Source organism: Camponotus floridanus, unplaced genomic scaffold (assembly GCF_003227725.1).
Source record: "Camponotus floridanus strain SB8 unplaced genomic scaffold, Cflo_v7.5 scaffold153, whole genome shotgun sequence".
Classification (NCBI taxonomy): domain Eukaryota; kingdom Metazoa; phylum Arthropoda; class Insecta; order Hymenoptera; family Formicidae; genus Camponotus; species Camponotus floridanus.
The window spans coordinates 83078-109623 of NW_020229274.1; the positions used below are offsets into that span (position 1 = coordinate 83078).

The 26546-nt window shown below is 31.6% G+C and overlaps 1 pseudogene; it reads right to left on the reverse strand.

Annotated features, from left to right (window-relative positions):
* Positions 1–10760: 10760 nt before the first annotated feature.
* On the reverse strand, positions 10761–12246 carry LOC112637336 (annotated as a pseudogene).
* Positions 12247–26546: the final 14300 nt, after the last annotated feature.

Sequence of the window (26546 nt, forward strand, 5' to 3'; positions counted from 1 at the left end):
ATGAAATTATTAAAATAGAGAATATTATAAAGGATGAAGAAACCTATTTGATTGGCAGAAAATTTAAAGAAAAATCAGATCTTTTTTCTTATCCATTTCCTTCTAGTTGTATAAATATATATATTATTAACAATCTTGGATCCTTACATAGATGATGTTTAAACGATATTAAAAAAAAAGTTGTATTACTATCTTTTCCTAAAAAAGACACAAAAAATAATTGGATAGTTACAAATATGAGTGTATGTTTTCCAATGCCCCATTCCGAAATATTGTAACATATCACTGCTGTACTCTATAGCGTTATAATACATTCAATAACATATTCAAAGCGTTGAAATAAAGCATTGTATATTTATATTTTTGACAATAATAAAAGTAAATATTTTTGATAGTAATAAAGTATATATAATTTAAAATTTCATTCTGTCTCTAGTTGATAAAATTCTTGTCAATATATATTCTACAATGTTTCCTTTTTCTATAAAGCAATATATTATTAATATATTTATCTCATATAATATATAAACATGTTGATTGATCAATCATAATTTCAATAGAAATATCCACATGAAATCTACATTGATATTTCGAGAATAAAGTATCTCGATGTAACGATGAAAAAAGAAAGTTGTATCCACGTAGAAAATTTGTTGATAAATCTGTATCCACGTAAACCACGTAAAATACGTGGATTCGACGTGGACGTGACGTAACTATTTTTGTCGGGATAGTTAGGGTCTGTTCTTCTTAGCTGCACTGCTACACTAGTACAATAAGTTAGAAAGAGATAAATATATTTCTTTCACTCTAATTAACTGTACTAGTGCAGCAGTGCAGCTAAAAATAATAGCCCCAGTGAAACATCTCGAAGTGGCGGCAATAATAATTGACATAACCTTATATGTCAAATTATTTTTATTGTTGATAAGTGAAAAAAATTATGAAAATTGTAAAATTAAATAAAAAACATGGATAATCTGAAGAAAATGTTCCTAAACAGGTAAGCTTTTTTCTCTTTCTATTATTAATTAATAATACTTTTATTTGCAGCAAAATCATAATAATAATAAATAATATAATATAATATAATGAGAGAAATAATCTTCTGCGTAGCCATATAATTATAATTATATGATTTTCTACAATCATTCTTGGCTATGCAGCAAATATATAAACTTCGATGATTGCAGAAATACTATATAATCATAATTATGTGGCTACGCAGAAGATTCTCTCTCTTACATTATGTTATATTATTATTGTATTATTTATTAACAATAATTATTTTTATTTGCAGCATAGTCATAATAATAAATAATGTGATATAACATAATATGAGAGAAAATAATCTTCTGCGTAGCCATATAATTATGATTATATGATATTTCTACAATCATTTTGGTTACGCAGCAAATATATAAACTTCTATGATTGCAAAAATACTATATGATCAATTATGTGGCTACACAGAAGATTCTCTCTTTCACATTATGTTATATTATTGTTGTATTATTTATTAACAATAATTATTTTTCTTTGCAGCATAGTAATAATAATAAATAAGATATAACATAATATGAGAGAAAATAATCTTCTGCACAGCCATATAATTATGATTATATGATATTTCCAGAATCATTTTTGGCTTCGCAGCAAATAAGCTTTTTTATAAATTTTTATGATTGCAGAAGTACTATATAATCATAATTATGTGGTTATACAGAAGATTCTGTCTCACATTATGCTATGTTATATTATTGTTGTATTATTTATTATTATGACTACGCTGCAAATATATAAATTCTTATAAAAGCTACAAACATATAAACTTTTACAGATAATTATATATATTATTTAGATAAATAACTAATAATTCCATTTACTTAAAAATATATGCTAATAATATATACAATATATATATATATATATATATATATATATATATATATTGCGACGTTTGTTCAATTCAATTCAAATGAATCGCGACACTCTTCGGGATGTTGGATGGGAGCGTGCGCGGGGGGGGGGGAGCGAAAACGCCGTCAAAAAAATAACGGAATTAATGTACTCGCGCTCGGCGGAACAGGGATGGAGGACGTTCTCGCGCGAGCCGCGGCGGAGCGGAGGCCGTATCGATATATCGAAAAGTTGGGCGCCAGATGCGGTCTTTCACATATCAGTTTTCGCGAAAAGCCGCTAAAAACGAAAGACGCTAAAAACGATAGCCTGCTTCGCCACGGGCCGACTAGCTCGCCTAACGGTAGAGGGGAGGGGTTGTTAGAGAAAGTTAATTGATTATGCGAGTTTTCACGGAACCAACAGACGACAGACAAGACGACAATCGACAACCAAGCGAGAGGAACACTTACGACGAACACTAACTAAATAAATTACGCGATTTGAACAAAGAAAGATAACAAGTTTATTACTAGAGAAATAAAATAACAATGCGAGTGAATAATAATAAGTCGATAATAAGAAATGTATCAATTTTGAACAATAACTCAGCAATCAATAAGAAGAGATAATTCAACTGAGATTAATAATTCCTTACAGAGACATTGGTTCGCTATTAATTCCACTAGAAACGAGAACGAATCATACAAATCAAGTTGAAACGACGGTTCACAATAAATTCGAACGAAACACGAAATATACAATACAATTAATCCGGGCACGAATGATACGGCGGTATTCTGAGCAACTATCTGCTCGAAATCGACAACGAAAACGAGAGCGCTAAGACAATTCGGTTGTGTATCCGAGCCCGTTTTTATGGCTGGAGTTCGCAGGACTGAGCGAGACTTTACGGAATATCGAAGGGTTTTCGGCACGGAAATATTCGCGAATAATACTCAAACGATATCGTAATTTCGGCAGCCAAATCGACAACTTATCGCTACGGACTTTTCCTCGCAATTTCCTAGTTCGCAAAACAAATCGACAGCTTACTAATGCGACAGCATAAGTAACCAAAGATCGAAAATACTTAATACTTTTGCGAAGACGGATCACGTATGCGACAGGCGAACGATATTCTCAAAGTTCGATAGCCAACGGCAGACGGAGATTTTTCTCCGCCGACGTTTCGCCTCTTTCTTCCGCGTAAGCCGCTCAGATTTCACTCTCAATACTTTAGGGACTATTTCGCACTGCGACCAATTCGACAGATACAAATTATCGTTTATTACGCGCTATTCGACGGCGCAATAAACGTGACGAAGACGCAAATATTCTATTATCCTTTATTACGCTCGATGCGACGGCGTAATAGGCGCGACAATGACGCAAATATTTTCACGCTCACTCTACAATAAAATACCAGAAACGCTCATACGCACTCTTAACAATTAACGACGACATACACGCAATCGGACATCAAAAATGGCCCTAAGATACGTCACGGAATATTTTACGCGGTAACGACAGCGGTACGACAACACGGGCGGTATTCGCTTTCGCGATCCTTCGTGCTCGCGGTCGATATTCGGCGGTCGATAGCTACAGAACACCCGAAATCCGGAGAGAGACGAACGTTGTCTTATCAATTTAACGCCGACGTTACGACAGGGATGCAAGATTATCTCCGCAAGCAACATGCCACGCGTAGTCGAGAGGGTAACGGAAATGTGTGCGTAAGCGTACGTGTAAGCTCGACGCTTCGGCGAGCTTCGGCTAAAAGAAGAGGACGGAATACAGTTTTCTGTCTCCTTCTTACCAAGTAAGCAACGAAAACGACGGGCGACGCGCGACGCGGAACGCTGCTGAGCGAGCCTCGCTCTTCGATATTTCAATGTTTCTCTTTCACAGCTTTTCTTTATGTTTTTTATTTTTGTTACAAATATATATAAATATGTATATACATAAACGTATAATATATTTATAATATATATATATATATATATATATGGGGAATTCTTTTTTAAATCAGCCACCCCCCCTGCCCATTTCAATTTTAGGGAAAAAAATTTTTTTAGCACACGAAAAAATTTGTCAAGAAGTCTAGTTTTTGATGCCGTTAGGTGTTTTAAAAAAAAAAATTTTTCTAACCTCAAAAAAACTGTCTAAAGTGAGGCATCTCGCAAAAAAATGCTATTTTTTAGTCAAAAATGATCGAAAAAATTATAATTCATCAATAATTTTGACCAAATTACTCATTAAAAGTATTTTGGGGGTCACTGAACAAGAATCCGATGTCAGATTTCAAATTCAAGATGGCGGATCCAAGATGGCGGACAGTATTTTTCTTACTGTTGACCGATTTCTACTAAATTTTGTATGTTGGGATTTTTGGGATCACTGATTACGATTCCGAATTCGAATTTCAAATTCAAGATGTCTGATTCAAGATGGCGGACCTTAATTTGAAATTCCACATTGCGGATCCAAAATGGTGGACGGATATTTTCTTATTATTGGCTGATTTCTACAAAATTTTGTAAACGGAAGTTTTTGAGGTCTCTGATAACGAATTTGAGCTCAGGTTCCAAATTCAAGATGGCGGATCCAAGACGGCGGACATTACTTTTTTTAAAAACAGACATTTATGTCCACCATCTTGGGTCCGCCATCTTGAATTTTGTAAATCAGACCTTCGTAATCAGTGACCTCAAAACCCCCCGCGTACCATATTTGATGAAAATCGGATGACTTTCAAAATTTTCATTCGCAATCTTGAATCCGCCGTCTTGAATTTATGAACTCTGACCTCGGGTTCGTGATTAGCAATTCATAAAAACCCTTTGTACTAAATTTTATCACCATTGATTAGGATTAATTGCATTTATAAGAAATATAAAAAAAAATTGCGATAGTTTACGTTCGTCCTGTAGGTGGCGCATGGCTTATTTAGCTCACCCCAAAGACAAATACACATAAAAGGATATAGGTATACGAGGCAAAATTTCCGAGTCAAACTTGGCTTTTACTGAGATTTTTGCTTAAGTATTAGGTACCCACCAACATCAGTACGTTCTGAATAACAGTCCTTTTTAGGATAGTTATTGAGATTTTTTTTCAGGTTCAATAACAAAATTGGTAGTTTATATTCAACAGTCCTTTTTAGGATAGTTGATCAATTTTCCACCAATTTCTGTGGCCCTTTATTCTCAAATCAGTAGCGACAGTCCTTTTCAGGATAGTCAAGCTTACAAACGTCACACAACTCAATTGTTACATCGTGAAGATTTCCTTCGTAGAGAAGCCTTCTGTAACTGGATATCTGAGCAGGTGAGCAAAGTGCATCGAAATTATGTCAGAATGAAAGAAAGGAATTTAGCTAATGTAATGTAATGTAATGTAATAATGATTTATTTGCAGGTTGATATAAATAATATCGACAATGATGCTTTCTTAAGACAAATTTTATGGACGGACGAATGCACCTTCTATAGCGACGGTAACGTGAATCATCACAACGAGCATCATTACGCCGTAGAAAATCCACACTGCCGCAAAGAGGTGCACGTGCAGGGACGGTTCGCCGTTAATATATGGATGGACATCGTTGATGAATATGTCATCGGCCCACATTTTTGCGAGACTATTAATGCGGAAAGTTATTCAGCATTATTAGAAGATCATCTACCCGGGTTGCTAGAAGATGTCCCACTAGATATCCGTCGACATATAATATATCAACAGGATGGTCATCCGGCTCATACATCATTTGGCGCGGACTCATTTGAATCGCACTTTCCCCAATCGATGGATAGGCATTCAAAGTCCTTTGGTTGAATGGCCTCAACGTTCTCCGGATATGAGTCCAATGGACTATTTTTTGTGGGGTTACCTTAAAGATAAAATATATTTAACATTACCGCGTACTAGAGACGAACTTATCGATCGTATCCGACGAACAAGCGCTACGATAACACCTGCAATGTTATCAAAAGTACGCGAAAATTTTATGCACCGAGTGGCTATTTGTTTGGAGAATAACGATGGTTATTTTGAGCATTTGTTATAAATAAATGTATTTATAACAACGCCAAACGTGTTGTCCTTATTTATACTTATATTTATATTAATATTAATATTATTATTTATATTCTTATTTATATTTATATTTATATTTATTTATATTATTTATATTATTTGTATGTGACATTATTTCCTTCAAACTGTGAATAAGATTCTAAAATTTTTAAGTTCCCGCTATTTCTTCAGCTCATCGTTACTACATTAAAAAAGGATTTAGCACAGACGCGTTGAGAGTTCACAGATTATGAGATAAACAACTTACGACTCGTAGGCTTCGCGCCGTATACAGCACGCCCGCTTGTTCTGTTTAATTTGCACACGCATTCATCGGCACGCGTATTTCTCGACCGATCGGACTCCTACGAGATAGGCAATCGGTCATACTGCCGTGTATTCAAGTGCAACACCCTGTACATCTTACATTAATAAGAAGTTTTTCTAACCAACGAATCATTCATTATTCAAAAGCATAAGATGTAACATTTTAAATTCGGGGACCGAATTTCTCCAACGGGGGAGATGTCACGTCCGGCGATCCATAGATCTCTAGATCTTTAGATCTTGGAGAAATTTTTTCCTTTCTCACTATCCTCCATCCAATAAGCTACAAGCACAAACTAACATGAAACTACGAGAAACTAACATGAACTAAGAGAGATACACTTATACGTCACCTATAATAAAATACTAATCTGAGATATATATATATATATATATATATATATATATATATATGTATATGAATCATCTATACGAGCGAGATAGACTTATATGTAATACTTAGGAAAGACAAAGACCGATATAAGGAAGTCTTTTTAAATATAAGCTTCTTTTATATAAATATATTGTAAAATATGTCTAAAAGATTAAAGAGAATCTATTTATGTAAAAATCATGATAAATGACCTATATTTTAAATAATCAAATAGTTATTGTAATTCTTTGAAAAGGGTATTTATCGTAATTTATTATAATGTATGTAAGACACGACCTTGCAAGCAATGCGTTCGGAGAATCAACTAATATGTATTCCTAGAAAAACTTTCTCTTAAAGACCACCCAAGAAGTTCGCAAAAATCCGTTTCATAGCTAAAGAATTTGTTTTTAAAACTCCGTCATAAATTACCCCTTCCATTCAATTTTAAAAGAGTATAAAAACTCTTCCAACAACGGAAGCAGAGCTCAGTTCAACCTCATTCTTGCTCAGTTTTAGATCAGTCAGTTAGTCAGATCCATCCAGATCAGTTCAGCTCAGATTCACTCTAGACTTAAACTCACTCAGATTCTTATTCGTACTGTAAACTACTAGACCAAGTCAGAATAAAGAATTTAAATTTTAAATAAAAGTATATTTCTTTAATCATCATCAGTAAAGAAAATCCAATTCAAAGCAGTTAATTATCCTGGGGTTTTACCCCCTTAACCGCAAGAAGAAGAGCCCACAACTAAGACGTTCTGACGAACTCGGAAAACTGTTGGAAAAGCCTGCCTCACGGAATCAACTGATCGACGTTACCAGAACGTCACAGATAATAATAATGAAGAATTACAAAATATTTTATTCGAAAATAGAGGTAATAACAATAGAGGTGAAAGGAAAATAGTACAAAAAATAACAGATTATTTGGAAAATATTGTTACCAGATATACAAATATTGAATTTAAATCACATATTGGATAAATTATGTCACTTTATTATATTTATAGCATTATTAATATAAAACACACGTTCGTATTAATAATAATATATGTGATGTTATTAAACATATTATTATAAAATATATTTAACTACTTATTTACCTCTTTTAATATCTCAAATACATGGACGTAAGAAATACTGGACAGAGCATAAAGTACTCTTTTAGACGAGGGGAGTAAAATCTGAGGAGTAAGGGGTTTATTGTCGCGGCCATCTTAGATGCATCAGATTTAGCGTCTATTTTCACGTCGCACGGATGTAAATCGAATAAAATATGAGAGATTCCGTGAAATCATCTATCATTTGAAATCGCTGTGTTATTCCGAATCATTTTTGAATATTAAGAAAAATATCACACTCCGTGAAATTAATATCCGTCGCCATCTTACATGCCTCATATTCCGTTGCAGTAGACATTTCTTTCCCCTCACCCTTTGAGCTTCACCCCCGCAGCAATACTCTGTCCCTTAGAACATATATAAATGGAAGAGGAATTGCCTATATTGCTTATACACCGAGCCTGAAGCAAGCATCTGTGCGAGAGAGATAGCTAGAGACTCCCAAATGTTCATAATGCGCATGCGTTAGTACCGCCGCAGCGCGCCGCTTTCTTAGTTGATTTAAATCGAACAGATATTAATATAGACACATTGAAGAAAAATATATATTTATTGATGTTTAAAATGAATTAATTTTGAAAACTTATGTCTAATAAAATCTTTTTGTTCACATAATGTTGTACATTTGCCTTCGTGAAATAACCGTATATTGATATATGTTAAAATAATATTTTTTATCAGTGCGGTCTTGTGATCATTTAATACTTCTTGTTGCATAATATGTTCTGTCATTTCGATATTATTAAAAACTGAATGGCAGACAGTTTTGAATGTCTTTGTAATCAAAATATTTTTAATATTTTTTATAATAAAAATTTTATGTTTATTTTCCCGAATGGTCATTTCACATACTCGAGCTATTTTAATGACATCAACTGATGGAAAAATTAATTTTCCTCTATTTTTTAATTTTATTAAAGATGAGTTGGTGGATTTGGCTATTAAAAAGCTCGAACAGACGTGGCAAATTCTTCGCAATAATTTTTTAACAATAAATCCACTAATATATTGGATCACCTCTTTAACATATGCACTCAGTGACCATAAGGTTGTCAAATAATCGTGATCAAATATATTAGTAGATATTGTATCATCAACTTCTGTAAATAAACCATCGCTTACATTACTCATATTTACCGATGACACATATAAAATTTGGATATCATTAATTTTACAATTTCCGTTTTCTGATGCTTGAATTTCATGTCTTACAAGCAATCTTTTATAACTACTTTGAAATTGTTTTGCGTTAGGATTATTATTGAAACCTCCTTTGCTGCGTAGCGCACTAAAAAATGTTTCAAGGTGATCCTGGTTTAATTTGTAAGTTAACAAATATGACAGCCCTTTTTCTTTAAGAATATTAAAAAGGTCGAACATATTTGTTAAGCAAACAATAAAACCGAGGAAACCTGTTTTTCTATTACCATGCAAAATGGATATATTGCTGGAATCTTGTATAATAATAGTTGAATATATGCAATAATATCTTCTGCATAATTTTTTAATTTATCAAATGTTTCGTTTGAAAGAGCCATATTGCACTTTTTTATTTTACTAAACTTACTTCTCACATTTAACAAGTCAAAAGCATCATTAAACATTGTGCAAAATATAGCAGTTTCTTCCGGATGTTGAAATTTTTCAGGAACACATTCATGGCAAAATTTTAAAGCTGCACTAACACTCTCACTTAAAGTTTGGGCAGCCAACCTTATGTTCATACGTGCATTTTGAAACATAATATGCTTTTTTGTTAATTTTGTGCCACATTTTAAACCTTCAACTTCCTGTAATTTTTGCAGAGATATAATGTTTTCCCAAAGAATACTTTTTCCTTTATAACGAAGCTCTAATTTATCACCCAATGTATTCCTGACTAATTTCAACATATGACATTGATCTAAAAAACAATAAACTTTTTCTTGAGTAATAGGATGAATAAAATAAGGTTTAAAATTTTCCCCCAGTTGAAAATTTGCACCCAAATTATTGCACATGCTTAAATTTACATTTGTACCATCAAATGTTAGAGAGTGCAATATGATTCCAGTTTCATGAATAAGTTCCAAACATTTTTCTACTAAACTGGCTCTTTCCTTTCCGGTCATTAAATCAATAAGAAAATAACCTACAGGACCTATAGGACCTACAGGACCTTCCAATGACCATTTAATGCAACTACCATTAAAACCAATGCGCTCTTTGCTTTTCGAGGTTTATCTGAATCATTTTGATCTAAACCTACATCTACGTGCCCATAATATTGGTTACCATCGTAAAAGATATGTTCTCGTATTGCCATCTCGTCCATTATTAAATTGCAAAAAATCGGAGTTTTTGACTTATTTACTTTACATTTTAAGGCATCCAAAACTTCTTTTGTAAATCCTGGTCGGCCATCTAATACCGAGTACCATTTTCGGATAGTAGAAAGATCAGGGAGAAAATAGTTAAACGTTTTACGAACATATTTATATGCTTTAGCTGAATACAAATTCAGCGTAAGAGCAAATTGTCTTAATTCTGCAGAATACTTCTTTCTTGCACCTTTTTCACCTTCGTTGAAAAACATGATTTATTATCGCAGGAAGTTCAGCCTATATAAAACATGCATAATGTTATTATTAACTGGAAAGAAATTAATAACTGAAAGTAAGTAGGAAATAATAAGAAATTAGGAATAGTAGGAATGTGTGAAACGAATAAAACAAAATGATTATACAAACTTATAGTTTTTATTGAAATTATTGTACTTTAATTATTGTACTTTAATAAATTTTACTACAATGATTTGCATATGTATATATAATTCACATATTTATTATTTATTTTACTTTATTATTTAAATATACAAATTTCTCATTCCCCATTTTCTGATTTCCTTATATATATTTCAATTAATAAAAGATACATCCTATATAATAATGTCATTTTGATATCATATTGACCAAAAATGACAAAAAATGTCATTTTCACGTCATTTTTTGGTTATTTTTTGGTCAATATAATGTCAAATAACATTATTTTGACTTTATTCTCCTTGGGTCCTCTACGGTTGGTATTCATACTCGGATTTTATATTTAAGACCATCTTAAGTACAGTCTTAAAATGTCATAAGCCAATCACAGAGCCGTATTAGCGTCTTAAAACATTATTTAAAACGATCTTAAAATAAGGACGGACTATGAATATCGACCTATATACTTGAAATTACCATTAAATTTTCAGCAGTCGCTTCTGATAGTAGATCTTTTTGTTTCAAATGTCCTATTAATCCTTCCATCGTTTTTAGGCGAGTAACTAATCTTCTTTGTGATTGTTTTAAAGCTTTTATCTTTTTTTCTTGATTTTGTATGGTCCTCTTTGCTATATTTAAAGCTCTTTTAGCTCTTCTAGGTGTATAAATATGTGACATTTGAATGTCACCAACATAGCGAGGTACACGTACAGTTTTGATAGATGTCTGAAAGCACTCAATATTCCTAGAACTTAATGGTGTTGATGGCCGATTTACTGCTATATTTTCTGGAATCAAGAAAAATTAATCAATTAAAAAAAAAATTAATCATGAGAAATTTTACCTTTGTGAGATGCATTGTTAAAATACATATTTTCAATTTCATCGGTGGCAATTTGATTTGTTCTAATCTCTTAACTTATCTCGTAACTTTTTCAGTCTCGACAATGATTTCATCAGTGGCAATTTGATTTGTTCTAGATTCTTCTGCAACTGTTTCAGTTTTGGCAGTTCTTTCATAACTTGACGGTGAAAGATTTATTGTTGCATAATTTTCTGTGAAGATGATTATTAATTAATTTATTGTCACTCCATTAATCAATTTACGAGTCATTTCAAGTAAAGATATAAAAAGAGTAATGTTATATTACCGCTCAATGGTACATTTTCTATGTGTAACCTTTTCTTTTTAATAATAATGCACGGCACAGCATTGGGTTTAATGATTGAACCTTTCGCTTTGTTGATGATATCTTCTTTTTGAAAATGATTTGAACATAATTTAGTTGTTGTGTTCAAAACTTTTTCGTTGATGCCACAAAAAGACAGCCATTTTTCACGAAATTCCTTATTTTTCGGAAATCTATTTTATATATAAACAAATAAATATAAAACATGTAATATCATTAAATAATATATAAAAACATAACCTATTTGTTATCACATAATTCAATGCATGCATATAATATTTTATACAGTTACTTACGTATAATATGAAACCAATTTATCGCGATTACCACACAACACACAATATGCGTTTAGCATTTTTGCTATGTATTTGACATTTCTGTAATAATAACGTGTAATCAACGTGAAAACACATGTGAGATTGACAACTGAGATCAACGCATGCGCATTACAAACATTTGGGAGTCTATAGCTTTCTCTCTCGCACAGATGTTTGCTTCAGGCTCAACGTTCAATTTCTCTTTCATATTATATATGTTCTAAGCTCTGTCCAGTATTTCTTATGTCCATGCTCAAATAGCAAATTTTTTTAATCCTAGTGATCTCAGTGGGAGAAACGAAACGCAGCACTGGGAGTTTTCAATACTGCCAACTTTATTTTTTTCCAACACCAACCAAACATATTTTCGAACGCACTAATTTTCAAACGTCCTATAAATGTCACGAAAGAAAGAGAGAGAAAGAAGGAGACAAAGAAAGGTCATAAATATGGCATATAGCTTCGCAAAAGACTTTCTCTCGTATTGTGTTCTGTCACAGATTAATAGACAGATAGCCAATGACCCGGGTAAAGACTAGACCGGCACTTTCTCACTGATTTCAGCGCCATACCGTAGTAGTGGCCAATAACTACTAACCAGTAACTATTAACTACGTTCTCAAGATAAAACTTTTCTGTTGCGCTAGCAGCACTGATTAAACATGTGTCTTTATTTAGGGCTTATAACAAACATGAAAATTTCAAGTATAAAAAAATATTACAAGGCGTATTGGACGAAAAGCTCGAATACAAATCAACTTAATTTTAATACAGATTCACCACAAGAAAGGAGATCAAAATTGATGAAAGTCAACCGCAATCTTTCCTTGACAATGTACTTTAAAAAATTTTAATTAAATTTCATTAAAGAAAATTACTTGAAATTTTTAAGACAGTCGTTTCTTCATTTTTCATAAAATTCAGCTTTTTTGTTATCATCAAATATTTTTGGTATTTTCAAGAATTTTGTTCACTGAAGATCAATGGCAAGATAAAATCTTTAATTTGAGATCAGCAAAAACCAATAAACATAAAAGAAGAGGAAGAAAAGAATTTAGTATTTGTTGGCAATAAAGCTCTTTGTATTGCGCGCCCCGCAATAAACGCTTCTTCGACCATCTATCGGCGGAGTCGCCCGGGTCGTATTTTTCTTTTCTTTTCGCTGGCGCGACTCATATGTGGAAGTTTTTCCCTCCTACTGAGGCCCGGACCCGCTTCCTTTCCTTCTTAACCCTTCGACCTCCGTACCGTACACATCGCGGAGTGAGTGCTTGTAAGTTGACCGGCGACCACGCGTTTCGTAATGTATTAAATAAAATGTACGGTGAGATATACGCGCGTGTCTTATATTCTACATCACCTTCCCGCAACTCCATCAGTATTTTTACTTACCGTAATTTCTTATCCAAATGTCAAATATCTTTCATCAGTTTTCTGTGGAAAACGAAACAATTTACAGTTCTTTGATTTGATATTATTACAGTTTCTATATGCACATCTGTCGAATATCGTGATTTTCTTCACATTATTCTTATCCATTTTAATCTATGAAAATCTATGAAAAATACCTGCAACAATTGAAAACAAACCGCCAACCGCGAATGAAAAATGCCGAAAAAGCACGCAATTTCCGCGAATCTCGTGATTTTATCGAAACTACAATTTCGTTAAAACTGTAGATTCATAAAATCGGATCACAACACACACACACACACACACACGTCACACTATTCACAATAATTATTTCAATAACAATGATAAAAAATCGTAAGATATTGAAAATCGCAAACAAAAGCACACTGGGAATTCGTTCAGTGAGACACAGTCGATGTGATCACTCAAGATAAGCGAGTCGAAATAGACATTATAATTCCAAAAAATAACAATAATAATTTCAAATGTCTTTAAACCTTTTTATTGCTTAGTTTTGTTAGCAACATAATATAATCTCATTATGCTAACTTCCTCGAGGTCCGCAAAATTAAAAAAAAATAAATTTGCAAAATTTGTTGCCACCTTACGTAGAAAATTGCAAATAATTAGCAAACTTGGGGAAATGTTTAATCGATGGTTTTCTGCTATTTATTAAATTTGCTAACCGTCCCAGGATCCGCAACATTGAAAATTGTTAAAAATTTGCATTTTTGTTAATAAATATTCCGCAAAAATATGTAATGTTTTGCAAAAGTGTTAAAATTTTTTTAAAAATATGCGAAAAGATTTATGAAAATTTGTGAACTTGTAAGTTGCACGCAACAAGTATATATATAAATAAACGTTATTTAAATTAAATTGTTTCTTCGACTGTATTTCCGCCAAAAGTTGCAAGCGTTATGAATATAGGTAACAAATACTTAAAGCATTTTATGTCTCGTATTTTCAAATTTGCTATCTTCTTCGAGTCCGGCAACATTATTAAAACTTAACAATTCCGACATATCTCTCGCAATAAATTTCTTTTTCACGTAAGAAAAAGCAAAAAATTTTAAAAATTATCCGATTTATGTCGTGTTTGATGTCATTTTAATCGCAATTCGAATTCGACGATATCGAGAGCGAGAACGAATAACGAGCAAGCGAGATGACCTATTATCAAAGAGTTCCGAAGTCTCTCTCGCGAGGTTCCCTTTATCTTTATCTTTCACGTATCATATATCATCTTACCACAGAAAATAAAACTTTTATATTTCACATTTTATCGATTTGAAAATAATTTCAATTGGATTAATGAGATTTTTGCGATTAAAATGACATCAAACACGACATAAATCGGATAATTTTTAAAATTTTTTGCTTTTTCTTACGTGAAAAAGAAATTTATTGCGAGAGATATTTCGGAATTGTTAAGTTTTAATAATGTTGCCGGGCTCGAAGAAGTTAGCAAATTTGAAAATACGGGACATAAAATGCTTTAAGAATTTGTTACCTATATTCATAACACTATGCGAACTCGTAAGTTGCACGAAATATAGGTATATATATATATATATATATATATATATATATATATATATATATATTTCGTGCAACTTACGAGTTCGCAAATTTTCATAAATCTTTTCGCATATTTTTAAAAAAATTTTAACACTTTTGCAAAACATTACATATTTTTGCGGAATATTTATTAACAAAAATGCTAATTTTTAACAATTTTCAATGTTGCGGACACTGGGATGGTTAGCAATTTTAATAAACAGCAAAAAACCATCAATTAAACATTTCCCCAAGTTTGTTAATTATTTACAATTTTCTACGTAAAGTGGCAACAAATTTTGCAAATTCGTTTTTTTTTAATTTTGCGGACCTCGAGGAAGTTAGCAAAATGAGATATATTATGTTGCTAGCAAAACTAAGCAATAAAAAGGTTTATGGTCATTTGAAATTATTGTCACTTTTTTTACTATTTCTACTGGCTTAAGAACGCCAGAAGTTTGTGAGCTCTTCGAGATGAGGCAAAACAATTGCGTGTCAGTTTCATTGTGCGTTAATCTATTGAAACGCAGCGCTTTAATTCTTCCGACGCTTTAATTCTTTTCGCTTTTTTAAAGATCTTATCTCTTCCCGTTTCAAAGATCTTGTCCGGGAGCAAAGTTTGAAAATGAATTAATTTTATACTTTATAATTTGTAATCCTCGATCATTTCAAGAATTTTCTGTTTGAAAATTATTAATTTTCTATTGCCTATTTGTTTATTTTTTCGCTTATTTTCTCACAGACTTTATTCCATTGCACTTTTGCTTACAGTTTTCAGTAAACAATTTTTTATCGTAATTATTGAAAATTATTATTGGGAATTATATACTTGTGCAGTGATCTGAATAATCTATAATTTAATCGAAATTGTAGATTTTTTAAAAAATCACGAAATTCGCGGAAATTGCGTATTTTCTCGATATTTTCTGTTCGTGACAGGTAGTTTGTTTTTGATTGTTGCAAGCGTTTTTCTTGCATTAAAATAGATTATGACAATGCGTGAAGAAAATCACAAAATATTCGACAGATGTGCATATAGAAATTGTAATAATATCATATCATAAAATTGTAAATAGTTTCGTTTTCCACAGAAGATTGATAAAAGATTTGACATTTGTATAAGAAACTGCGGTAAATAAAAATACAAAATTTTTGAAAATATGTACCAAAAATATTTGATGATAATGAAAAGATGAACTTTATGAACAATAAAGAACTTAAATAACTAAAAATTGCACTAAGAAATAAATGGGCTATGTGAGTCATACGGATGTAAGGCGCGTTATGTCAAAATTTAATTAAAGAATTGAGAATTTCAACTTTAAAAGTCTTGGAAATGTCCAAACAAATTTTTTATGCCTCATGCACATTTAAAAGTTATATCGAAAAATTAAATTTCGATATGATCTCATCTTATATAATTACTGAATAATTAAAAAATTTTTAAGTTTGATTACTGAAATTTTCACTTTAATTACTGATTATTCAAATAATCAAATAATTATTTACTTTGATTACTGATTATCCAAGTATAAATAATTTTTTAAATTGATTACTAATTATTCGAGCAATCAAGTAATATTAATTTTATAACAATTTTTTGTCCATCTTTGGTGAATGGGTGCGAACGGGAGCCAAAAAGCGAATGGGAGAACCAAATCTCTCACCTCTCATTCATCTCATAATCGATTAGCCTGGATTCGCACCAGGGGCAAAGTCTGTTGATAAAATTAAAGGAATTTAGCCTAGACTCGCACCAGGGGCAAAGTCTTTTGGTAAAGTCAACGAAATTTAGCACGGACTCGAACCAGGGGCAAAGTGTGTTGGTAAGGGGCAAAGTCTGTGGCGATCTAGTTTTTACCCAGGTCATGGGCTATCTGTCTATTAATCTCTAGTTCTGTTATTATTATGTGCAAATATAAACTTGCACAGATAATGTACGTATATATACGTGTGTGTATATATATATATATATATATATATATATATATATATATATACAGGGTGTCTGCTAAACATGCGGCAAATTCAGCGGGTAATTTATTGGGTTATTTTAAGACTTTTTTGTTATCTGATGATTTTCGAAAAAATGCTTTGTTTCGAAAATAAAAGCAATAAAAGTTTTTTGACCAATTTTTTATTCCATAGATAACAGGCGATACAGGGTTTTTTAACAAAATTATTGAAAATTACAAGAACTGTTCAAAATGACTACCACCAGCTAGGATGCAGGAATCTAATCTTCTCCTCATTGACAGCCGAACTCTTTCAAAAATACCTGGGTCGTTTCTTATTGAATTGCATCCATTATTTATACGATTTCTCAAATCTTCCACATTTTCCACTGGAGTAGTGTAAACTAATGACTTTAGATAACCCCATAGAAAATAATCCAAAAAAAAAAAATTTGTCAAAAAACTTTTATTGCTTTTATTTTCGAAACAAAGCATTTTTTCGAAAATCATCAGATAACAAAAAAGTCTTAAAATAACCCAATAAATTACCCCCTGAATTTTTGCCGCATGTTTAGCAGACACCCTGTATATATATATATGTATATATATACAGGGTGAGGCATCTAAAACAGGCCACCTGAATAACTCCGTTGGTAAGCCGAATACAAAAAAATTGTTCAGACAAAAGTTGTATGGTTTCAAGGGGGACATATGATGGTGTCATTAGTTTAATCTTGAAGAGCCACCCGAAGGTCACGTGAAGGTCAGCTTCAACTTTTTAAATGGGACACCTTATATGCTTTTGCATATTCTTGTAGCTCATCTCAAGAGCTTTCCAAAACACTACAATTATGTTAGTTTTCATTAAATACTTTCCAAGTTATGAGGCTTGAAATCATTTTTTAATTTTACATAAACCGTAAAATATCTTGTAAAATATTCATTTTTCGATTATTTTACCTTAATACTTTTATGTACAAAATAATGAGAAGAATCAATTGGTGTAAAGAAAACACATAATTGCTTCGAACAAAAAAATGTAATTTGCAATTAACAATTACATTTTTTTGTTCGAAGCAATTATGTGTTTTCTTTACACCAATTGATTCTTCTCATTATTTTGTACATAAAAGTATTAAGGTAAAATAATCGAAAAATGAATATTTTACAAGATATTTTACGGTTTATGTAAAATTAAAAAATGATTTCAAGCCTCATAACTTGGAAAGTATTTAATGAAAACTAACATAATTGTAGTGTTTTGGAAAGCTCTTGAGATGAGCTACAAGAATATGCAAAAGCATATAAGGTGTCCCATTTAAAAAGTTGAAGCTGACCTTCACGTGACCTTCGGGTGGCTCTTCAAGATTAAACTAATGACACCATCATATGTCCCCCTTGAAACCATACAACTTTTGTCTGAACAATTTTTTTATATTCGGCTTACCAACGGAGTTATTCAGGTGGCCTATTTTAGATGCCTCACCCTGTATATATATACAGGGTGGGGAAAAAGTATGGAAGCAAACAATTATTTCCAAAATTCATTTTTCGACAAAATGTCTTAGACATAATTTTTATGGTATGAAAAGATGTATTATGTGGCATAGACGACATGACCTTGAAATGACCCTTACGAGCTGCATACAAATAACGTAAAAAATTTCAAATGGAACTCGTCAGTTTTTGTTACAGATTCTTGTAGCTGATGTCGAAACGTTTACAAAACACTGCATATGCCCATTCCCTTAAAAACACTCCCAGTTACGAAACAATTGTGATAATTCGTATCGACGAAATTGAAAATAGACAGCGTACGTGTGATTACATGAATGTGTGTAACGCGACTGAACGTCATTATCAGTAGAGATCAGTAGAACAGTAGCGATTACTGCAACAAATGGAGAATAACCCGCTTCGATCATTTCTGCCGATACGAAAGACACGCGAAATTCGTAGAATCAGTTAAGGCGTACATCGAACCGTATTCAAGGAAAGAGATTGTGTGATTCATCCAACCAGTTAAGGTAAGATAAGTGCGATTCATCCAACCAGTTAAGGTAAGATAAGTGCGATTCATCCAACTAGTTAAGACAAGATAAGTGCGATTCATCCAACCAGTTAAGGTAAGATAAGTGCGATTCATCCAACCAGTTAAGGCAAGATAAGTGCGATTCATCCAACCAGTTAAGGCAAGATAAGTGCGATTCATCCAACCAGTTAAGACAAGATAAGTGCGATTCATCCAACCAGTTAAGGCAAGATAAGTGCGATTCATCCAACCAGTTAAGACAAGATAAGTGCGATTCATCCAACCAGTTAAGGCAAGATAAGTGCGATTCATCCAACCAGTTAAGGTAAGATAAGTGCGATTCATCCAACCAGTTAAGACAAGATGTATCATATGACAACAGGTACAATTACATGTTATTAGTGGACGCAACTGAACGTCATGATGCGAAATCAGTAAGCAATGTCAATGTGCATACAAATTGTTTGTATCACAATTGTTTCGTAAGTGGGAGTGTTTTTAAGGGAATGGGGCCCATATGCAGTGTTTTGTAAACGTTTCGACATCAGCTACAAGAATCTGTAACAAAAACTGACGAGTTCCATTTGAAATTTTTTACGTTATTTGTATGCAGCTCGTAAGGATCATTTCAAGGTCATGCCGTCTATGCCACATAATACATCTTTTCATACCATAAAAATTATGTCTAAGACATTTTGTCGAAAAATGAATAGTTTCGGAAATAATTGTTTGCTTCCATACTTTTTCCCCACCCTGTATATATATATATATATATATATATATATATATATATACAGGGTGGGCCATTTGAAGTGATCCACTCAAATATTTCGAAAAATAATGAAAAAAAAAAATGTTTCAGATAAAAATTGTATGGTTTGAAGAGGGCCATCAGATAGTGGCAATGATTTGACCTTGGAGAGTCATTTGAAGATGACGTAAAGGTAACCTTCAATTTCTTAAATGGAACTCCCTATTTTTTATTACATATTCGTGTAGCTTATCTCGAGAGCTTTCCAAAACACTATAATGAAATATTATTTTATTGAGTACTTTTCGAGTTATGAGGCTTGAAATCATTTCTTAATTTAACATAAACCGTAATATATCTAGTAAAATATTCATTTTTCGATTATCTTGCCTTAATACTTTTATGTACAAAATAATGAGAGAAATCAATTGGTGTAAAAAAACACATAGTTGTTTCAAAGAAAAAATATGTAATTGTTAATTGCAAATTATATATTTTTTCTTAAAAATAACTATGTGTTTTCTTTACACCAATTGATTCCTCTCATTATTTGGGGAAAGGACCGAGGAAGGACCATCGTAACGTCGGCGTTAAATTGATAAGGCAACGTTCGTCTCTCTCTCTGGGTTTCGGGTGTTCTGTACGCGTAGCTATCGACCGCCGAATATCGATCGCGTGCACGAAGGATCGCGAAAGCGAATACCGCCCGTGTTGTCGTACCGCTGTCGTTGCCGCGTAAAATATTCCGTGACGTATCTTAGGGCGATTTTTGATGTCCGATTGCGTGTATGTCGTCGTTAATTGTTAAGAGTGCGTATGAGCGTTTCTGGTATTTTATTGTAGAGTGAAAGTATTTGCGTCATTGTCGCGCCTATTACGCCGTCGCATCGAGCGTAATAAAGGATAATAGAATATTTGCGTCTTCGTCACGTTTATTGCGCCGTCGAATAGCGCGTAATAAACGATAATTTGTATCTGCCGAATTGGTCGCGGTGCGAAATAGTCGCCAAAGTATTGAGAGTGAAATCTGAGCGGCTTACGCGGAAGAAAGAGGCGAAACGTCGGCGGAGAAAAATCTCCGTCTGCCGTCGGCTATCGAACTTTGAGAATATCGTTCGCCTGTCGCATACGTGATCCGTCTTCGCAAAAGAATTAAGTATTTTCGATCTTTGGTTACTTATGCTGTCGCCTTAGTAAGCTGTCGATTTGTTTTGCGAACTAGGAAATTGCGAGGAAAAGTCCGTAGCGATAAGTTGTCGATCTGGCTGCCGAAATTACGATATCGTTTGAGTATTATTCGCGAATATTTCCGTGCCGAAAACCCTTGATATTCCGTAAAGTCTCGCTCAGTCCTGCGAACTCCGGCCATAAAAACGGGCTCGGATACACAACCGGATTGTCTTAGCGCTCTCGTTTTCGTTGTCGATTTCGAGCAGATAGTTGCTCAGAATACCGCCGTATCATTCGTGCCCGGATTAATTGTATTGTATATTTCGTGTTTCGTTCGAATTTATTGTGAACCGTCGTTTCAACTTGATTTGTATGATTCGTTCTCGTTTCTAGTGGAATTAATAGCGAACCAATGTCTCTGTAAGGAATTATTAATCTCAGTTGAATTATCTCTTCTTATTGATTGCTGAGTTATTGTTCAAAATTGATACATTTCTTATTATCGACTTATTATTATTCACTCGCATTGTTATTTTATTTCTCTAGTAATAAACTTGTTATCTTTCTTTGTTCAAATCGCGTAATTTATTTAGTTAGTGTTCGTCGTAAGTGTTCCTCTCGCTTGGTTGTCGATTATCGTCTTGTCTGTCGTCTGTTGGTTCCGTGAAAACTCGCATAATCAATTAACTTTCTCTAACAACCCCTCCCCTCTACCGTTAGGCGAGCTAGTCGGCCCGTGGCGAAGCAGGCTATCGTTTTTAGCGTCTTTCGTTTTTAGCGGCTTTTCGCGAAAACTGATACGTGAAAGACCGCATCTGGCGCCCAACTTTTCGATATATCGATACGGCCTCCGCTCCGCCGCGGCTCGCGCGAGAACGTCCTCCATCCCTGTTCCGCCGAGCGCGAGTACATTAATTCCGTTATTTTTTTGACGGCGTTTTCGCTCCCCCCCCCCCCGCGCACGCTCCCATCCAACATCCCGAAGAGTGTTGCGATTCATTTGAATTGAATTGAACAAACGTCGCAATATATATATATATATATATATATATATATATATATATATTGTATATATTATTAGCATATATTTTTAAGTAAATGGAATTATTAGTTATTTATCTAAATAATATATATAATTATCTGTAAAAGTTTATATGTTTGTAGCTTTTATAAGAATTTATATATTTGCAGCGTAGTCATAATAATAAATAATACAACAATAATATAACATAGCATAATGTGAGACAGAATCTTCTGTATAACCACATAATTATGATTATATAGTACTTCTGCAATCATAAAAATTTATAAAAAAGCTTATTTGCTGCGAAACCAAAAATGATTCTGGAAATATCATATAATCATAATTATATGGCTGTGCAGAAGATTATTTTCTCTCATATTATGTTATATCTTATTTATTATTATTACTATGCTGCAAAGAAAAATAATTATTGTTAATAAATAATACAACAATAATATAACATAATGTGAAAGAGAGAATCTTCTGTGTAGCCACATAATTGATCATATAGTATTTTTGCAATCATAGAAGTTTATATATTTGCTGCGTAACCAAAATGATTGTAGAAATATCATATAATCATAATTATATGGCTACGCAGAAGATTATTTTCTCTCATATTATGTTATATCACATTATTTATTATTATGACTATGCTGCAAATAAAAATAATTATTGTTAATAAATAATACAATAATAATATAACATAATGTAAGAGAGAGAATCTTCTGCGTAGCCACATAATTATGATTATATAGTATTTCTGCAATCATCGAAGTTTATATATTTGCTGCATAGCCAAGAATGATTGTAGAAAATCATATAATTATAATTATATGGCTACGCAGAAGATTATTTCTCTCATTATATTATATTATATTATTTATTATTATTATGATTTTGCTGCAAATAAAAGTATTATTAATTAATAATAGAAAGAGAAAAAAGCTTACCTGTTTAGGAACATTTTCTTCAGATTATCCATGTTTTTTATTTAATTTTACAATTTTCATAATTTTTTTCACTTATCAACAATAAAAATAATTTGACATATAAGGTTATGTCAATTATTATTGCCGCCACTTCGAGATGTTTCACTGGGGCTATTATTTTTAGCTGCACTGCTGCACTAGTACAGTTAATTAGAGTGAAAGAAATATATTTATCTCTTTCTAACTTATTGTACTAGTGTAGCAGTGCAGCTAAGAAGAACAGACCCTAACTATCCCGACAAAAATAGTTACGTCACGTCCACGTCGAATCCATGTATTTTACGTGGTTTACGTGGATACAGATTTATCAACAAATTTTCTACGTGGATACAACTTTCTTTTTTCATCGTTACATCGAGATACTTTATTCTCGAAATATCAATGTAGATTTGATGTGGATATTTCTATTGAAATTATGATTGATCAATCAACATGTTTATATATTATATGAGATAAATATATTAATAATATATTGCTTTATAGAAAAAGGAAACATTGTAGAATATATATTGACAAGAATTTTATCAACTAGAGACAGAATGAGATTTTAAATTATATATACTTTATTACTATCAAAAATATTTACTTTTATTATTGTCAAAAATATAAATATACAATGCTTTATTTCAACGCTTTAAATATGTTATTGAATGTATTATAACGCTATAAAGTACAGCAGTGATATGTTACAATATTTCGGAATGGGGCATTGGAAAACATACACTCATATTTGTAACTATCCAATTATTTTTTGTGTCTTTTTTAGGAAAAGATAGTAATATAACTTTTTTTTTAATATCGTTTAAACATTATCTATGTAAGGATCCAAGATTGTTAACAATATATATATATTTATACAACTAGAAGGAAATGGATAAGAAAAAAAATCTGATTTTTCTTTAAATTTTCTGCCAATCAAATAGGTTTCTTCATCCTTTATAATATTCTCTATTTTAATAATTTCATTAGCTTTTGTAAAACAATATGCATCAGCAGATTTTAAAGAGAATTTTTTATCTGACGTTCAAACTTTATTATATTGCTCTCCTTGACAATTTAGAGTTTGACCTCTATAATGAGGTTGTTCGAATGATAATTCATTTCTAGAATAAGAAAGATGAAATGAAAAAATGGCTGCCTTTTCTATTACACGGCAAATTATTTGAGAAAGTGTTTTCCCTGGTGCATGTAGGTAATTCTTAATTTGTCCTAAAAAGCTCTCAAATTTAAATGCACTGAATTCTTCAAGATGTTCATGTAACTGGCAATTCTGAACAATGTGTATTAAATGATGAACATTATATATTATAAAAGTTTGTCCATAAATTTTAGAGCTATGTTCTACAAATAACCTAAATAATTTATCTACATCAGCAGCATAATCTTTTATTAATACAGAATCGGCTAGAATTCGAACAGCAGGCAAATAATAGGAAATTTTCATAAACTTCTCGGTGTATAAAAATTAGGAAACCATCATATAACAGAAGCTTTCTAAATTTTGTGCCTTTATAATACTTCCAATCACTCAATCTGCGCGGCCTTCGAGCAAAATCAGATGGCAAGAAAGATTTTAAAATTAGACAAATTATCTATTTTAAGAACAATATCAGTAGGCACTTTGTATTTACTATAATAGCTTTAGCACAGTCTTAAAATTATTTTAAAGTCTTGAAATAATTCGTTTCATTATTCCTAGGTATAACAAATGAAAAGATTTTAAAGGAAACTGTGACAGGTTTAAGCTGGAGTTTTGTAATCAAAGGACTTTGTGATACCTTTTGTGAATTTGTTCACAAATCACAGTTCACAGATTCGTCTGTTCACAGATTCGTCTGTTCGCAAAAATGCTTCCTAAAGAGGATATGTCATTCAATTGCCAAACCATACACCTTTGATAGTACACCTATAAGATAAAATATTAATATTAAACAAAATATTCAAGACTATAAATTAATTTTAAAATTTATTAACAATTATTTTTTCATATTTGCATTTTATATTTGCAAGAGTAAATAATTATAATATTATAATACTAATTATAATGTAAGAACAAATATTTTTAATAATTTGAAAAAACAAAAATTAGCACATAAATATAAATGTTGCATATAAATATAAATGTTATTTAAAACATTTATTTATATAAGTTTTTTAAAATTTATGATTTTATTTATACACTAAATTATAGAAGAATATTTAAAAACTTTTGTGCGTGTGAATTCTAAAGGTGCGTTTAGAGAATGATAGAAAATATATAATGTTGGAAAAATTAATTTTTATTATTCTTGACGTATGAGTGACCATAATAAATAATAATTATATATGTATAGGACAATAGTTACAGACTTAAGCTTCTAACGGCTATGATCATTCAAGAAGTTTTATTAATTTTTTTATTTTGTTCAATTTGTTAATTTTTGTTAATATTTTGTTAATTTTTGTTAATTTTTTTATTTTGTTTTTCGGATTTCAAGTTTTTTGGAGATATTAATATCACTGCGTTATCTTCTAAAGCTTTTCTAATAATAATTGCATATTATTCGATAATTCTTTTTCCTCTGTTCAACAGGACTAATCATGGACAACATTTATACGATTTTTAAAATCCTGTTATACTCTCTATAATGACCAGTATAATTGTATTTAGAGTAAAACTTTTACAACTTTGACGCGGTGTAGAGGCTTAAATCTGAAAACAATTAATGGTATTTTATATATATCAGTCACTTAGTAACTGTGGTCACTTACATATGTTAAGAATATTAAAAATTTCTTTTTTCATGATCTATATTTATTTCTATCTTGAAGATGATACCCAAATAGCAAGGTAACGTCTAAAGATATCTTAATGACGTACTAAAACAACTATACTATGATGTCATTAAGATTTCTTAAACGTAATCTTGCTAGGAATTATCTTCAAGATGAAGATAAACACAGCTCATAATAAAAGAAAATAATTTTTTGTCATCCTTAACATATGTAGGTGACCATAATAAATAGGTGACTATATATGTATATAAAATGTTATTAGTTGTTACTGCCCCCCCCCCCCGTCTTCAGATTTAAGCTCCCTATACCGCGATGATGGCTAAACTATCATAATGATATACAATAATTAATATTGGTATTACGAATATTGGGATTCGAATCTTTTTTTCATCTGATGGTTATTCCTAATGATCATACAAAATAAAAAAATTGTTTTTTTTTAAATTCTATCCAAAGTAAAAAAATGTAAAAAAAGTAAAAAAATGCCCAGTAATCTCTTCTTCTTTTTTTTAATCAAATTGTAATTATCACAATATTGTATAAATAAAAATTGAAATAAAAATAAATCTTCAAACGAACAAATGTAAAAGAAATATCCTTATGAATATTATTATAAATAAAAACATATATAAGTAATCGCATTATTAAAAGTTTCATTAGTAAAAGTTAAAATATGAAAAATCGTGAGAGCACATTTATTTAGCATCATCTTTTACATTATACAATAGATCTTTTTTCATTACGTAATGTAATTGATATAATTTTAAAATATTAAAAAGGAATCTATTAGTTCCATATGCAATAAAGGCACAATAGATTAATT